The sequence below is a fragment of the Parasteatoda tepidariorum genome, chromosome 8, assembly GCF_043381705.1.
Source record: "Parasteatoda tepidariorum isolate YZ-2023 chromosome 8, CAS_Ptep_4.0, whole genome shotgun sequence".
Lineage (NCBI taxonomy): Eukaryota > Metazoa > Arthropoda > Arachnida > Araneae > Theridiidae > Parasteatoda > Parasteatoda tepidariorum.
Genome location: NC_092211.1, coordinates 50,193,272 through 50,206,865, shown reverse-complemented (window position 1 = coordinate 50,206,865; position 13,594 = coordinate 50,193,272). Strand labels below are relative to the sequence as shown.

The 13,594-nt window shown below is 31.6% G+C and overlaps 1 long non-coding RNA gene across 1 annotated transcript; it reads left to right on the top strand.

The window, feature by feature from the left end:
• Positions 1-43: 43 nt before the first annotated feature.
• Positions 44-13,552, top strand: LOC122272120 (uncharacterized). Its single transcript, XR_006226797.2, has 2 exons — positions 44-3,645; positions 3,724-13,552. It is a non-coding gene; the product is annotated as an uncharacterized lncRNA (long non-coding RNA).
• Positions 13,553-13,594: the final 42 nt, after the last annotated feature.

Here is a 13,594-nt window from a genome sequence, read left to right as displayed (position 1 = left end):
TTATAATCTCTAACGAGTCCTGAACAATCTGGTTTAGGGTGTGGGCATAGCACCTAATTCTTTCTTGAGACATTTTTTGACCGCTAGTTTCATACTTAATGCATTATCTGAAGCAATGCACTTTATTTTACTCTATATACCCCATTCTTCAATGATTCTCTCCATTTCTTGCGAGAAATTTTCTCCAGTGTGAGAGTCCACCATTCTTGTAAGTTCAGGCAAAATTTATTTCATCCTGAATTCATCATAGATGAAGTGAGCAGTTATGGTTAAATATGATTCACATATCGATGACGTCCAACAATCCGTAGTTAGGCAAATTGTTCAACGTTTGTCATCACCTGTTTTATTTCATGTATGCATTGCTTGTACTTCTTTGGCAGTTAACAACCGGAAAGAGTTTTACTGCTCGGTAGCTGATAAGAAGGATTCAGTGCTCTCACAAATTTTTTAAAACCTTCATCCTCAACCACGCTAAATGGTTAAAATTCAGTAATGAACAAGTCCATTAAGACGTCATCAATTTTCCGCCCTTCATCTAAACACAACTTTTTAGGCGCAAACTGAAAATTTTTGCTTTGCTGGAGTTTAGTTTTTTTTTTCGTTGGTGATTTTGATTGCCATGTTATTTACTTCAACGTCGTTTATTTCATTTGATGAGGATTCTTCTTGCCTTTCAATACTCCATTGTAGTACTGTTGGATGAGTTCGATTCAGATGTTTGTTTGTTTGTTTTTTTTTTTTTCAAATTAGCTGTTGAAGAAAGTTCCTTTGTAATAAACTAATCACTTGCAGTGAAATGTGACCAAATCTCACTGGACTTTTTCACAGAGCTCATGAATGAATAAAGAAGTTTTTTTTTTTAAATAGAAACACTCTGAATATACTATTAAACTTTCGAATATTTAACAAATAATAAATAACAAGCAAAACTGTAAATGAGAAGTTAAACTAATGCGACGTAACTTAAATTATAACAAACAACGTGATACAGAATTTAAAAATTAGTTCTCAAATCGATGTTCAGGAAAAGGATTCAAAACGAAAAATAGTCAAGAATTTAAACTAGCCTTCACATCACAACTTCTTTTTCTGTTTACTTGATAGATTATCTCAGTTTAACACCACTTTTTTTCAGGTAGTCAATCATACTTTATGAGCAATCGCTGTAAATCCTTTATGAGGGCGGGAAAACAGCCACGAGCAAAAATCATCACATGCAGAATACCCTTTGAAAATTTTTTCTACTCCATCAGCTACTGCAAAATTTACCAGATGTTCCCCTGACGATTGGTCCGTTTCGAAATCAAAAAAGATCAACTTATCAGACGGCGTTTGTGATTTGATGGTTTTAGAGTAACATCTATGTTCTGAAGACTTCACAAAGGTTTTACAGGAAGGACATTTTATTGTCCAACAACGATGTAGCTCTGGTGGACATTCTCGCCTTCGAACGACTTTACAACAGGTTCTGCGTTGGTAAATTTAAAATAATAATTTAAAAAAAAAATATTTGTTACATTCACTGAGAAAAAATTTATAAATGTACGTACGCATACATATAAAAAATAATTTTGTCTTACTTTATCGCACAAAGAATTCTCTTGCAGTCCAGATGTAAACTTATGAACATTAAAGCATTCTTGTGACCTACACAGCCTGAAGCAATCTCCACATCTTATATTTTGTCCATCTTCGCAGTCAACTCTGGCACAAACTCTGCATGAATTAGAATAAAAATGATCCTCAATGTGTGCAAATGGCTTTTCACACTGCTCACGATAAAAATTACTTGCATGATAACCTTTCATGCGTTTTATCACGTCGTAATGGTTATTTGATAATAGAAGATTGATTCTTTGTACTCCCCTGTATAAGCAACCTAAAATACATAATTTTATTAAACATTCATACAAAATAATTAATACTTAATTCATAAAAATAAAAAAAACATGACAGAGATTTGAATGTCCAAAAATCGTTCGAAAATGGCTATTGCGTTGAATGTGCAGGGGCCTAATGATACGCCTGCAGCAAAGTGTAAATCTTTTGCCTTGTTCAAAAGAGCAGGTCGATTCTTCCTCCGCAAAACATCAATCTGCTTTCTGTCGTTATTTAAATGTGCTAAAGCATAAACAATGGCTTTAGCACAGCACAACACTTGTTCGTCTGGATGAATAGTTAATATCGACTTTTTGGTATTCCTGTCTTTAAAAATATTAACTGTTCTATTTCCTCTACCGGCACCGACATCTCTCCTTATAGTAATGATGTCAACTATAAATCCCTAATCTAACTCTATTTGGTCTTTCGACTGCAAAACTTTTAAAACACAGATTGGTAATCTAAGACAAGGGGACCTATCTGTCGTATTGCAAACTCTTGAAATTAATAACTCGAACAATTGTCGGACAGTGTCAACAACAGTAATTACTGGCGTCCCTCTCAAAATCAATCCAACTTTATCAAAGATTTCAATTTCTCAGGAAGCGGTTCAAACCATAGATCAAAGATCCTTCCAACGGTCCTTCTGGATGTCCCAAATCGATAGGCAATATCCGTGGCAAATAAATTCAGTTTTAATTTCATTAAAACAATTAACAATTGTTCACTCCTAGATATGGCTTGTATGGAGTCTGGCACATCAGAAGCCATTACGTGTTCTATAAAACGGTTCTATAGAGTTCGTGAAATTGTTAGGATCAATAATTGGAAAACAGTGTTACAATTAAGTTCTAACAGAATGTTTTAACTCTTTTTTTTATAATGCTTTTAAGAACCCCCTTCGCTGTCTTTTTTTTCTCCCTTATTACTTAACAAGTAGTACATTTTCGATCTTAAACCTACGAACTCTTTCACTGCAACACCGTTCATCTCATCTTTCATTTTCCTTAAAAAAAAAATTTTTTTTAATGACTCAATGGATAATCTGATGTATCGTATAAGTTAATGTGTTAGGCCATGACAAGGTAGATGTCATCCGTTTGTATCTCGTAAAAAAGCGAGTCTGTGTCTGTAAACAATAATTCTGCCTTACTTCCTTATTTTGCTTTAATGTGACCGTAGTGAAATTCATACATAAAAATTTTGCTAATGTCCAATACAGTGAAACTTATATAAATAGGACGATTGAGAGTAAGAGATGAAAAGTGACGTGATATAATTACTAATCCTTCGTCTATAATTTTAAATGAACTAAAAGAGGGTGATGCAATTAATTTTAAAACTTTTTTTCTTATCGGTTACTAGATCTACAGCTGCAAGATTTCTCAGATTTTCCATAGTCTTTCCAAAAACACTGTTATTCATAAGTTCCCGAAAATCTTTATCAAAGGAATTATTTGCCATGGTTTTTCTTCAACAGGGGAAAGGAAGGAATCCCTGCACTACCACTTTGCCATTACTTCTTAGCGAACTCTGTGGAAACTAGGCAACTCAGCTGAGGGGGAAAATCCAGTCTAACCTCGTTACGTCAAGAGTGAATGTCAAAAAGTTGCTCCTACAAGATCAGTCCAACGCACTTTCGTTTGCGTTCTTGCTGCAAAGCATCTCACTACAAAGCATTTCTTCCATTATCGCATTTTTGCGTTAAACATGTCTTTCACGTCAAGACATTTCTATAACGGTTAAACGAAGTTTAACAAGGTAAATAACGTGTGTTCTTAATGGCTTAGGGAAAAAGGTTTAATAAATAAAACCAAAGATTAAATGATTAATNACAAGGCAACTTTAGACATGATCCCTCGCTATCAATAAGAACATATGAATAACAGCAGGGTATATGTTACGCAGTTATTTCAGTGCGCGTATCACTATTAGATGCATTTTTAATTAAAATGTATTCAAAATCTGCATAAGTTCAAAACTTGGAATTAAATAAATTATAATTAACATTTTCCACTGTTTTTGTTTTCCATTCCTGCGAAACCTTCAACGAGCCAATGATATTTCCTAGAAATTCTAGCTATGAAAAAATATCAAGATCTCTTTTAACCGATAAAATAAGATCTTCATTTTACACCTAGTTCTGGATTTTGAACCTCTACTAAAAATACTAATCACATTTTGATCTCCAACGATGTCTTATACTCATAATTTTGTATCCATTTGGGTGATTTTATTCAGCTTTTATGTGATTTTATTCAGCTTTGAATGCAACTGTTATGATGCTTTACTATGTTTACATTTTACCTGGTTTTACTCACTTTTGAATGCGTTGGTTTCGTTGTATTCAGTTTTATAAATTCCGTGTGATTTTTGAGGGGAAAAACTTGTAGTATAACATCTACATAGGATTTATTTTGAAACCGTTTGTTTGGCGCAGCATGTCCTTCTGAGGACTTTCTGCCACTAAACCCAACATTCAATTCAAATCCAAAAAGTGGTCTACAGAATCAGATCCTCTACAGACCGTAACAGGTTTATATGTTTTTCCATCAGGTCCTACGATTACGTAAGCATAACCGCGGGGTGTATGAATTGACATTTTCTCAGTATATGAGGCTAAAGGATTAGGTTGACAACTATCAATTTTCTCAATGAGAGACTCAAAATCTGCGTAAATTATAAAGGAATGGGAGGCTGAAAATTAATATTATGAAAAGATACAATTTTATCTTTATCATCAGGCTTTTAATATCTTGAGGGGAATTATGTTTACAAAAAGTTAAGTGTTTTTTAAGGGTCTCTTCTACTGCATGAAGACAACGATAAAAATAGAAGCTTTTAGGATTATGTTTAGTGGCATCAACCATCAAACGAGAGAAATTTCGAATGAGGCAATAATGATTTTGCTTTTCATTTGAAATTAAAAGTGAGTTGCAGCATTCAACATCTTCACGCTCGGAAATATACAGTGGAAATATTACCTCGTCATACCCAAAGACGTTAATACGAATGTTATTGAGTGTCTCGATTTTAGGAATTTGGAATATGGGTACTGGCAAGCTTCAATTGCCCAAGTTAACCATTATTTACCATTCGAATCAAATATTAGCTCGTGGATTTTGAGATTTATGAATATTCATTCGAAAAGCCAAAAGACACCATACGAGATATTTTTGATCTAAATTTTGAATATTTAAAACTGCTTTTTTACTTAAAATTTTAGTGGGCAATGGAATATAACTAACTGCTCATGCTTAACGGGCAATATTTAGCACTGGATACTTCCTTAAAATCAATAAATTCAAGTATCCAACCTGAACCATTGTTGCAAAATTTTTCAAAAGCACCATGAATTTTTAGAAAACCAGTGTTTATATTTACCTCCAGACCATTTTCTAACAACTGGATGTAACAATTGCTTCTAAAGCAGGGGGTTGCATATTCAGGTATCCCCCCCTCAGAGTTTTTTCTACTGCACAAGGTCTTTACCACTAGGTAGAATTTAATGTTCCCCTTTTCTCGAACTTCACCTCTCAGTTTTTCGTTCAGTTTTGGACGCATCTCGTCGAAGAATAAATTGAAGTCAAACATGGAGTCTTCGCTAGGAGTTAAAAATGAGGATGAGAAAACCCCTAACGCTGGTGATGGCGAAACTCTTTTAGACGATGATGATGACTCCTCGCTCGACTTCCTCTTAAAATGAAGCAACCTTGTGTGAGAAAGCAGCTCGGATTTTTTAGAAAATTTTGAAGGACATTGATCACATTGGTGAACCTGTATGAAATTACAGTTAGAATTAAATAGAACATGCTTAATTCTGTGTTATTGAAATTATACTTACATTCCTAGCTGCGCAAACTTTATTTTTCACATGTTGGTTCATGTTATACTTGTTACATTGAATTTAGTTTTACATAAAATAAAGTAATAATAAGTTATACACTAACGAAATTTTAATTAATGTAATAGAAACTAAAATAGCCAATAGAAGAGTGTCAGTCTTGACATGCTAATATTTTAGTGTTTGCATATTAAAAGATTGAAAAACATGGCGAGCGTGATTGTAATCTGATTCGCTAATTTCTTCATCGGTTAAACTATTGTTTAAGTACTCAGGTGGAGGTAACTCAGGCTCATTAAATTTTTCCACGACAATTGTTCTAAAGTGATTTCGAGTGTGTCTATATCACCACAGCTTGAAAGTTTCTGTGCATAATTATAACTGATGCATTCATGTCCCAGCTGATTTTCATAATGAAGCTCCCAGCCTGTACACTCAAATGTAGATATCACTTTCTCTTCGATGTTGGATTTTAGGAGCTCTACCATGGTAATGGTTGACACAAGTTAAATGTCACATAGTTCCATTTGAGGAGAGATAGCAAGACTAGGATACTTTTTTACTTCATTCAGCACTGTTTGAAGGAGCTAGAGGAAATTTTCTTTTGAAAGTCTCTATCAGACATTAACTTTACAAAATTGTCTTGTAAAGTCTTTTTTTCCTAAAATACCATTGAAAAGTTACGTGAGGTTCGATGTCGAGGTCCACCTTTGCAATAAGGAAACAGTCGTTGACGATGACTATATCCCCAGCTAACACAAATTCTTTGTAGCTTTCTGATTTTCTTAGAATGGATAGCCAAAGTGGAATAGTCAATGTGATGCCTTTCCTTGTTGGAATTCGATTTCCTTTTTCTCCAAGCAGGCACCCGGATGTTCTCATTGTAGAGAACCGCTCACTATTAAACATATTTTTTTTTCTAACTGTAACAAATTTAAAACACAGAGACGCCATTTTGGTAGCTTTAATCCAACATTGACTTTAATTGGGGATAAACCACACAATAGCATTTTTAATTATCTAAGGGACATTGGTTTTTATAAATCAATATAGCTATAACTTATAGCAGAATGTTTCTTATAAAACAAGTTGTAGGTGCGGTATGGCTTTTGCTCCAATAATACTTAACTAACTTTTCTCCAAGCAGATATTTTCGAAGATGAATAAGTAAAGTGTTGGAGAAGTATGTCATTGCAACATAGTTTAACTCACTAAGATGATAGTGGTGCTTAGGTAAAACTATACTCTTTTCCATCGGAGTAGATGACAAAGGAGCCGGCATACTAGAATTCTTCTCTATTTCAGCGAAAGAACGTTTCATGGTCACGGGAAAAGAAAATTTCTTACAACACTTCTACCAACTTTAGTAAAGTAAAAATTGTTTCTAAGCCACAGAGCTTTTCTAGCATTCGTCAACCAATTAGAGTAGCTTAAACACACATGTGACCATTTATGGTGTGGCACCATAAGTCTGAATAACTTAGTGTGCTAATTCTAGAAACTTTCTGAATCATAGGAATTTTAAGTAAAAATGTGTTATACCTTCTTAACATTCCATTGATAATGAATAACTCACAATAGTTAAATTTTATCAAACCTATTATTTCTATTTATGCTATCTAAAACGTAATGTATGACATGAGGTACTTTTTTTTTGACAGAAGTAAAAATTCTGCAAAAACTATAAAATCATATTAAAGTTAGCAAAAATGATAGTGTCGAGAAGAAGAAAATCGAAGTTATATGAAAAGTGTAATTTATAATACTACGGAAACAATAAAGGAGAAGAAATACTATAGAAAATATATGTAATCTTCAACATTCCTAAATCAAATATAATCCTCAAGGAAATTAATGAAACTATTTAACTTATTTCATTAAATGAGTAATTTTATAGACTAGGAAAGAAAAATCCAAGTCTCAAAATAATAATTTTAATGCTTTATAGAGATAGTATACCAAAACACAGATAAAAATCAAATTTTGATTAAATCAAAAGACAGAGTTTTAAAAAAAATGACTAGTACTTATCAGTGGGGTTGAATACTGATTCATGTTAACGAAGTGGGGGAACCCCATTTTTCCCCTACTACAACGGGCCAATGATATTTCCTAGAAATTTTAGCTATAAAAAAACAAGATCTGTTTTAACCTATAAAATAAAATCATCATTTTTCATTTTACACCTTCTTCTAAATGTTGAACTAATTAAATCTTGATCTCCAACGATGTCTTACACTCATAATTTTGTATCCATTTAGGATAACTTCTTGATTTCCAGCTATGTCTTATACTCGTTATTTTCATTTACATCGGGCGTTAATCCTTGTTCTAACTACCACGCCATAATAAACTGTCCATCAAACCTAGAAAAAATATAAATAAATAAGTTTTCTTTTTAGAATGCTCCTATAAAATTTTTAATTTTCGTATCTTACCTTTTTATATTATGAGCAATTGCTGTAAACTGTGTATGAAGAGAGAACAGCCAGGAAAATTCTTGCAGCGCTATGTATCCTTTACTTTCTCATGTATTTTGTATTTTTGCCCGATTACCTGCGGGCTGTTGCCAAAATAGTACTTTGTTTTTAAACAAATGCCACAGAGGGGCTTCGCCGGGCCTNCAACATATTTAAGGTTTTCTCACATCGTTTTCTCAAATGTAAAATATGAGGTAAGAAGGTGAGGAGAAGGTACATTCAATTCAATTCCGGAACTCTAGTCAGTTTCAAAATGAATATAAATGATTTTACCTGATGGCTTTTTCGCATCACTTTTGCGTAGGTGACATAAATGTGTGGCCACATGATCTACACTTTGATGTTCCACAACGATGGAAATCGCGAGGGCTAATCTTCTTTAGAACTACTTTCAAACACTGAGGGCATTGGTATAGCTAAAATTGAACAAAGTTTAAACAAAGTATGAAAAGCTTTTAAAACCAAAGTAACAATAATAAAAATACATACTTTAACGCAAATTGAAAACTATTGCCTATTCCCTTTCGCTTTATGAGATATAACACATTGCTCGGATCCACACAAACTATCACAATCATGACATTTTCTGGGGTTGTCAGATGGAGCCATTTCTGGCTCTTGCGCCAATAAAATCCAACCAACCAAATTCGATAGATTTTAACACAATAGTGAAAGAAAAACATTTTTCATAATTTATGATTGAAAGACAATTTTTTTATGATTAACGAAAAATAGAAATGATAAATGAATTAAATTACTAATTAAAATTATCTTGTTTAATTAGAGATTCAAGTTAACGTGATTAAGAAGCCGGATGAATAAAGTATCGATAGATGCAAAATAAAATTTATGTTAGATAAATAAAACAAAAAATTTACCTTGTTTGAAATCGTTGTGGAAAATACCACAATTTGCGTGTCAAAATAACATTCGAACAACGCTATCTTGCGATGCGTGCACGTTCCTATGGGCACTCCAGCGTCTTCATGCAACTTCCTCGCACGATTCAACAGAGCATGACGTCGCTTAAGGCATTTTTACACGTGCTAATGCCTTTGCACAACGAAGCCCTTCATCATCGAAATCTATACTGATTACAGATTTTTTTTTCTAAGTCCGTCGACATCTGTAAGGACTTTTAAGTGACGCCCAACTCCAAGTGATGGTTTCTCTGAGAGCGTTTAGAACGCCTGCTTCAAAATCCATCATGGCACATTTTAGGTAAAAATTAGCCCATTAATCCCCAGAGTGCAGATGGCTCTGCTTTTCTTTGCCTGGTTGCTTGGTGTACCTAAACCTAGATGGCTCTGCCTTCTCCCAGATGGTCGGGCATTGGAATCATAGCTCACTGTGCTAATAAATTAAAAGTGTTCGAAAGAATTCGTGAAATAGGTGGGATTCATAAAAGTTCTAAATAGTTCAAAAACAGTGTTACAATTAATGTAACATTTTCCTTCCTTTTAAGGAAAAAAAAATTTATAAAAATTTTTCATTCTACTAATTATGCCAAGTGACTTCAAGAAAAAATCTAAAGCACTTACATATATATTCTTGAGTATTCTAAATCACATACAATTATAAATGCATAAATTCACAACCATGAATTTGTCATCTCCTGTGAGATTATTTAGATCACTCTCTCTCCAAAAAATGCATTTCTCTACCAACATAGAGCAAAAATACTATATACACTTTTAAATCTACTCATGCTGTTAACAAACATTGTCTTTAGTATCAAGCATCCTAAATTTATTTTTTCAAACATATTTTTATCACCAGAGTCAGCACAATTTTTTATCATATATTTGTAGGTTTCTTTTTTTTTACAATCCCACTCTGGTGTTGGTAATACCATATAAAAAAAAATTTTGGCATATCTTTCTTATATTTGCCAATATGATAATGACTTAATTCTCTTTCTCTCATACATTATTTCTTTATCACATTTCGTAAGACTTATCAGATCTTAATTCCTATTCAATGAAATTTGGGCCAGCCATCAATTCACTGAATTTTCATTTCTAGGCCTTAAAAATATTGGAAAAATGCAATTCAATAAGAGTAAAAACCAAAATGATATTTATAAACTTAAACCATTTGCATTTTTACCATAATATCATAGTCATTATCATCTAACTCAAACAATTTCACATCTTAATTTTGATTTAGTGTAATCTTACTCATTAGTATTCTATACTTAAATCATGTTCATTTACATTTGTCTCATTATCTAATTCTTTTCTTAAAAAGTTTACTCACATGATATTTTTTGAACAAATGTCTTTGTTCATCCTTAATATGTATCAGGTAATTGTTATTCCTAAACTTTTTTGTGATCTCAAATGGACCTTCATATTTGAGATCTAGAGAATTAACATCTGTATTTATTTTTAAATAAACAAAATCCCTACACTCATAATTAAGAGTTGGTCTACCCTTTATGTATTTCAAAATATTTATTCTTATTCAGGTTCACTATTTCCCTGGTTTCTGCTTTGTGTTCTCTTAATTTTTTAATGTAATTACATGGGTTTTCTTAATTATGTTCATTATCACTTACATTTAATGGCAGATTTAAATTTCTACCAAAAAATAATTCTGCAGGAGTATGTCCTGTTACTACATTTATTTAGGAATTATAATGTAATTTGAAAAATAAGAGTTTTTTAGTCCATTCGCAACTATTGTTACACATTGAAGCTACTGATTCTTTTAAAATTCTGTGAGATCTCTCCAGTAAACCATTAGACAAAGGGTAATAAAATGAAGTCTATGTTCAATATTTAATGATTTTAAAAAGTTTTCAAACTCATCAGAAGTGAAATTAGTGCCATTGTCACTAATTATTGCCTGAGCTAAACCAAATTTTGAAAAATAGTCATTAAAGCTACTGATTATGTTAGATGATTTTATATTTATTAAAGGTATTGCTTCTAAATATCTTGAATAATGATCAATATTTGTTAAAAAAAAAAAAAATTATCAATAAACCTAGGCAATTTATCGACAATATCAATAGACAATCTTTGTCCTACACCGAGATCACTTTTCTCAATAAATTTAGTTTTTGTAATTTTTGCTTTAGGTTTATTTGCCAAACAAGCATCACACGATTCCACAAAATTCTGTGTATCAGCTAACATGCCATACCAGGAATAATTTCTTTTTATTAAATTGTATGTTTTAAAAGTACCAAAATGTGAAGCATGAGCTGCTTTTAGAATTTCACCTCCAAGAGATTCAGGTTTAAAAATTCTACTAATCGTCTTATGGGGATGTTTAATTCTTATCATAAGTATTCCCTTATCATTTAAAAAAAAAAAAAATTTTAAGTGAATTTGTCATTGATCTTTTCTTGAAGTTTTTCCAATATTTCATTAATTTTTTTTACAATTTTGTTGAAATTTAATTATATTCTCTCAACTTGAGGATTTTCATTCACCTCAAATATATTTACATTATTAACAACAACATCAGTGATAAGTAGCCTGGATAGATAATCAGCAGGATTTTTTCATCCCTCTATATGCTTAGTTTGGTAATTAAATTCTTGTAAATACATTAGCCACCTTCTCACAATTTCTGGTCGTTTTTGCAAATTAATATGAAAAGTTAATGCTTTTGCATCAGTTAAAATAATAAATTCTTTACCATAAAGATTTTGATGAAAATGTTTAACCGCATCAACATTAGCTAAAAGTTCTTGCCTAATCGATGGATATTTGGATTCTGCAAAAGTTGTTGTCTGGAGTAAAACTCAATTGGTACAAAATTTTCCTCGATTTTTTGCATTAAAATACCACATAAAGAGTTCTTAGAAGCATCAGTAACAATATAAAAAAAATTTATTTTCCTCAATATTTCTTAAAGTAGTTGTGAATACTAATTGCTCTGATATGAATTTAAAAGCTTTTTGGCACTCTTCACTCCAATTGAACTCAAAAATTTTTTTAATTAAATTTACTATTGGTTTAACAATATCAGCAAAATTATAAATTAAATGACGAAAATAATTAACCAAGTCTTAAAAAGTTTGTCCCTGCTTGACATTTTTAAGAATAGGAAACTATCTCTTTTACATTATCCGGAGCTGGTGAAAAACCATTGCATGAAGTTTGAAACCATGGCATGAAGTTTGAAACCTAAATAAACTATCTCAGATTTACATATTTGTATTTTTGTAGGGTCTAAAGTTAAATTTTTTAACTCTTTCAAATACTTTTAACAATAAATTTATCATGTAAAAAAAATTGTACATTAGGCCCTTTTTATATCATCTAAACATTTTGAAATTAAATTAAGAAAATATGAAGTACTGCTCCGAGATCCAAGAGGAAGACGAGTAGGTTGAAGATTTCCAATCTCACAACAAAATGCAAGTTTGGCTCTATCCTGCTCTTTTAGTTGCGGCTGAAAAAATGCACTCTTTAAATCTAAAACTGTGTTGAGTGTTTTAAAAGTAGATAGATGAAAAAGGATAAAAATGAAATTGAATAAATCTTGTCTCACCCAAAGATAATAAAGCATCGGCGAAATAATAACCATCAAACTCTTGATCAGTTGATGAACCTCGTGGGCATGTAGATGAATCTTGCGGAAATGTAGATAAATTTTGTGTCAATGTCTATGGCAAATCTTAAGAATGAGAAAGCTTTCTTTTATTAACAATATTTCTTACAGCAGGTAGTTTTCTTTTCTTTGTAAAATCTGACAAATAGACTGGAACATTTGGGAAAATAGATGGCACAGCACCAAGTTTTAATACAGGTCTACCTTTCTCTAGCTTCCAAATCTGATAATTTAAAAAATAATCAATAAATAAATCACTACTAAAATATGTAGCATTTGTTTACTAGGCAAGTTTTTGAAGAAGAAAATAATTATCGGCTATTATAAAAATGAAGTAATTGTAATAAAGTATGTATGAAACTACAAGTGATTAATCTATTATGCTCTTTAATCCCCTTAACATTCTTTTGTTTTGACAATTGCTGTTAAAAATCCAACATTTTGGTATCGAAAATCAAAACCTATTATACACATTAATTGTTTAGCATAATTGAATTAAAACTATTATAACAATGTAAAATCAACATGCATTAGGAAAGTTATTCTAATAACTGTGCTAAATATTGATAATAACTTATCAATTGAGTTCATTGATTGAAGATATTAATAATTGATTTCAACAAGCATTTATATTTTTTGTATATTAAAATTAGCTTACTTATCAGGGAATATATTGTGATCATGATTTATAGATAATGTTTATGTATGTATATACATACACACAAATATGAACATCAAATACAAATAATAAATATTAAAAAAAAATTTAAAAAAATCGCAACTTTATATCAGACAATAACGTGACTAGAATAGTTTC